Genomic DNA, 4,735 nt, shown 5'->3' on the forward strand with positions numbered 1-4,735 from the left:
CTTTCCAACACTTTACCCACAACCAAAATAAGGCTCACTGGTCTATAATTACCGGGGGTTGTTTCTACTCCCCTTCTTGAACAAGGGAGCAACATTTGCTAACCTCCAGTCTTCTGGCATTATTCATGACGACATAAAGATCAAAACCAAAGGCTCTACAATCTCCTCCCTGGCTTCCCAGAGAATCCGAGGGTAAATCCCATCTGGCCCAGGGGATTTATCTATTTTTACACTTTCCAGGATGGCTAACATCTCCTCCTTATGCACCTCAATCCCATCTAGTCTGGTCACCTGTATCTCAGTATTCACCCCAACCACATTGTCTTTTTCCAGTGTGAATAATGACAAAAAGTATTCATTTAGCACTTCCCCTATCTCCTCTGACCTCACACACAACTTCCCATTACTGTCCATGATTGGCCCTAATCTTACTCTGGTCATTCTGATATTCCTGATATACCTACAGAACCCCTTAGGGTTTCCTTGGTCCTATCTGCCTGGCTCTTCCTAGCTCTCTCTTTTGGTCTGTCCTGGCTAACTTGCAACTCGAAAGCGCCCTAACGGAGCCAAAACATCTCATCCTAATGTAAGCCGCCTTCTTCCTCTTGACAAGAGATTCAACTTCCTTTGTAAGCCAAGGTTCCCACGCTTGACAACTTCCTCCCTGCCTGACAGGTACACTCTTATCAAGGACACGCAATAGCTGGTCCTTGAACAAGCTCCGCATTTCAACTGTGCCCACCCCCTGTAGTTTCCTTCCCTATCCTATATCTCACCTAATCGCATCGTAATTACCTTTCCCCCAGCTACAACTCTTGCCCTGCGGTATAGGGAACACCAGCCCCTGCAATTTCCATTCCAAACCCACCAACTGTCCCCCCCACCCCACACACACACACCATCCCGACTTGGAAATATATCGGCTGTTCCTTTGGGGTCAGAATGCTAGAATTCCCTCTTTAACGGGGCACTGTGTCCCTACCCTAGGGGGAGGTGTGGCATCGTTAGTCAAAGACTGTATTACGGCCGCAGAAAGGATGTTTGATGAGGACTCGTCTACTGAGGTAGTGTGGGCTGAGGTTAGAAACAGGAAAGGGAGGGGTCAACCTGTTGGGAGTTTTCTACAGGCCTCCGAAAAGTTCCAGAGATGTTGAGGAAAGGATGGCAAAGATGACCCTGGATAGGAGCGAGATCAACAGAGTAGTTGTTATGGGGGTCTTTAACTTTCCAAATATTGTCAGGAAACGCTACAGTTCGAGTACTTTAGATGGATCAGTTTTTCTCCAGTGTGTGCTGGAGGGTTTCCTGACATAGTATGTAGACAGGCCAACTAGGGGGGAGGGCACATTGGATTTGGTGCTGGGTAATGAATCCGGCCAGGTGTTAGACTTGGAGGTAGGTGAGCACTTTGGTGATAGTGACCACAATTCAGTTATGTTTACTTTAGCGATGGAAAGGGATAGGTACATACCGCAGGGCAAGAGTTACAGCTGGGGGAAAGGTAATTACGATGCGATTAGGTGAGATATAGGATGGGGAAGGAAACTACAGGGGGGTGGGCGCAGTTGAAATGTGGGGCTTGTTCAAGGACCAGCTACTGCGTGTCCTTGATAAGTATGTACCTGTCAGGCAGGGAGGAAGTTGTCAAGCACGGGAACCTTGGCTTACAAAGGAAGTTGAATCTCTTGTCAAGAGGAAGAAGACGGCTTATGTTAGGATGAGATGTGAAGGCTTAGTCAGGGTGATTGAGTTACAAGTTAGCCAGGAAAGACCTAAAGAGAGAGCTAGGAAGAGCCAGGAGGGGACTTGAGAAGCTATTGGTGGGTAGGATCAAGGAAACCCTAAGGTTTTCTATAGGTATATCAGGAATATCAGAATGACCAGAGTAAGATTAGGGCCAATCACGGACAGTAGTGGGAATTGTGCGTGGAGTCAGAGGAGATAGGGGAAGCACTAAATAAATACTTTTCGTCAGTGTTCACACTAGAAAAAGACAATGTGGTCGAGGACAATACTGAGTTACAGGCTACTAGACTCGATGGGATTGAGGTGCATAAGGAGGAGATGTTAGCAATTCTGGGAAGTGTACAAATAGATAAATCCTCTGGGCCAGATGGGATTTATCCTCGGATTCTCTGGGAAGTCAGGGAGGAGATTGCTGAGCCTTTGGCTTTGATCGTTATGTTGTCATTGTCTACAGGAATGGTGCCAGAAGACTGGGCCACTAATCATGATCTCAACCAATAGCGCAATAGGATAGAGGGAGAGGGGCTGAATGGCCTCCTATGTAACAGGCTGGAGGAGGAGGGAGAGGGGCTGAATGGCCACAGACCGGGGAGGGGGGGGAGGGAGATTCAAATACCCCCTCCCCACTTCGTTTAAAGTCAGACGTGGGAAAAAATCCTTACCTTTCTCTTAACGTCGAAGGCCACGCTGAACAGGAGGGACCAGTAGAAGCCCAGCTCGATCATATAGTACCAGTACTGCGACGGTAACATCGTCTACAGGGGGCAGGAGAGAGACACCGATACGTTCAGCTGATGCCGGAACGTGGTTGGGACCACACTGCATTTCGTTAGCGCCTGCCACCACCCCCATTTTTCCCCACTTCAAGATGAGGGGTGTGGCGGTGGCGCACCAGTTGCCATAGTGGTGGTGGAGGGTGGCAACCCCTGCATAGCAAGATCCCACGGGGCAGAGCCACAGAGGGCAAAAGGACCCTAAACGTGCACGGGCACTGCCAGGAGGGGTACCCCAAGAACCCGGGCCCTTCGAGTCAGGAGATGAAGTGAGCCCTTCGGCCCATTTAGCCAGCTCCCAGAAAGAGTTTGCCAACTGAGTCCCTCGCTCGCCCGCGTCAGGAAGGAGAAGCGTTTACCCGCGCAGCTGAAAACTTGGGAGCAATCTATCAACACGGATGGACACGAGGTACCAACCTGAATTGGAAATCCTTTCCAAGTTTCTCGCAGATCATAAAACCAGGGTTTCTAAAATATATATATATATATTAAAAAAAAAGCAAATCACATTAAATTGACAACTTTGGAGTCAGGAAGACTGAGGCAAAAGATAGAGTCAGTGGCCATTTTGGCTAGGGTTGGACTAGGCCCCCGTTACCATGTCAACTGGGCCGACAGAAAAGGGACTCGCCTTGGATCCCTGGCCTGCTGAGATCGCACAGTGTGGGAACAAAAGGGAGCCCCTCGGAGCGCCATTATTCTGAAGGGAAAGAGCGGCTGGCAGCTTAGGAGAGGCCAGGAAAGGTCACCTGGGCGGCCATTTTGAACAAGGCCTCATCCTCAGCCGCCATTTTCTCCATCAGCTACCGCGCTTCCAACTTCGGCGTTAACATCTAACCCCGTGCTGTCCCTGTACCGGAATGGTGGGGGGCAGTGTAGAGGGAGCTCGACTCTGTATCTAACCCCGTGCTGTCCCTGTACAGAGATGGTGGGGAGACAGTGTAGAGGGAGTTTGACTCTGTATCTAACCCTGTGCTGTACCTGACTCTGGGATTGGGGGGGGGGGGGCAGTGTAGAGGGAGCTTGACTCTGTATCTAACCCCGTAGGAGTGAGTCCGCCATTCTCTCCCCCAACTCCAAGTGTGGTCTCTCTCACGCAGTAAGACATCGCTACCTCTGAACTGAAATCCTCCTGCAGCAGAGGCAACGCTCTATTTAACTTCCTAATTGCTCGCAGCGTCTGTCTGTTTACTTTCCCTGCCTTGGTTTATAAGTGCACAGTGATCCCTTTGTACATCCACGCTCTCCCATATGTCACCGCTTAAATAACCCTCCTTCTTTCTGGGCTGAATGGAATGAACTGCACATGCGAGTAGAGGTCCACCTGCCAAACACTGGCCCCCAACTTCCCACCTTGATCTGTACTGTCTCCAAACTTGGTTAAAACCTCATTCGATTCCCTCAACGCCCAGGTCATTTTAGCAAGAACGTGAATCGCCGGTCCCTCGCGAAGTGACTCCAGTGAGGCCGGTATCCCATCATCCTTCACTCACACGTGGAGAGCCCTTGACGCGGGTCTGGCTCCCTCAGAACCTCTGACCCCTCCCATTGACGCCTGTCAGCCAGGACTCCCTGATTGGACCGGCTTAACAGCCAGGGATCTCAGATTCCAGGGGATCCGCTTGCTACAATCCCTGCACTTCACAGTTGACTCGGCTGATCCCGGGAACGGAGGGAGAGGTTGGACCTGCACTCATGTGTCACACGACACCAGGTTACAGTCCAGCAGCCGTATTTGAAATTGCAAGCTCTCGGAGAGCTGCTCCTTCATCCGGTGACGTCATAGCCGCCCGTATTCCGAGACATACAGCACAGAAACAGACCCTCCGGTCCAACCAGTCCATAATCCCAAACTACATTAGCCCCACCTGCCTGCCCCATACCCCTCCAAACCCTTCCTATTCATGTCCTTATCCAAATGTCCCTTTAAATGCTGTCATTGTACCAGCCTCCACCACTTCCTCTGGCAGCTCATTCCACACTCGCATCACCCCCTGGAAATAATTTGCCCCTTGCGTTTTTCAGGGCAGGACTTATACACTTAATGGTAAGGTCCTGGGGAGTGTTGCTGAACAAATAGACCTTGGAGTGCAGGTTCATAGCTCCTTGAAAGTGGAGTCGCAGGTGGATAGGATAGTGAAGGCGGCGTTTGGTATGCTTTCCTTTATTGGTCAGAGTATTGAGTACAGGAGTTGGGAGGTCATGTTGCGGCTGTA

The 4,735-nt window shown here is 50.4% G+C and overlaps 1 protein-coding gene and 1 long non-coding RNA gene across 2 annotated transcripts in view; both read right to left on the reverse strand.

The window, feature by feature from the left end:
• The window catches only part of LOC122547678 (ceramide synthase 2-like), a 16,984-nt gene that overhangs the window by 6,838 nt on the left and 5,411 nt on the right, over nucleotides 1-4,735 (reverse strand). The window lies entirely within an intron of this gene.
• The window catches only part of LOC122547677, a 4,380-nt gene continuing 2,031 nt past the window's right edge, over nucleotides 2,387-4,735 (reverse strand). Inside the window, exons 2-3 of the long non-coding RNA XR_006311059.1 lie at nucleotides 2,937-2,987; nucleotides 2,387-2,501 (exon numbers count right to left, since the gene is read on the reverse strand). This is a non-coding gene — a long non-coding RNA (uncharacterized LOC122547677). The remainder of the gene's footprint in view (nucleotides 2,502-2,936; nucleotides 2,988-4,735) is intronic.

Source organism: Chiloscyllium plagiosum, unplaced genomic scaffold (assembly GCF_004010195.1).
Source record: "Chiloscyllium plagiosum isolate BGI_BamShark_2017 unplaced genomic scaffold, ASM401019v2 scaf_7132, whole genome shotgun sequence".
In the NCBI taxonomy this organism is placed as follows: domain Eukaryota; kingdom Metazoa; phylum Chordata; class Chondrichthyes; order Orectolobiformes; family Hemiscylliidae; genus Chiloscyllium; species Chiloscyllium plagiosum.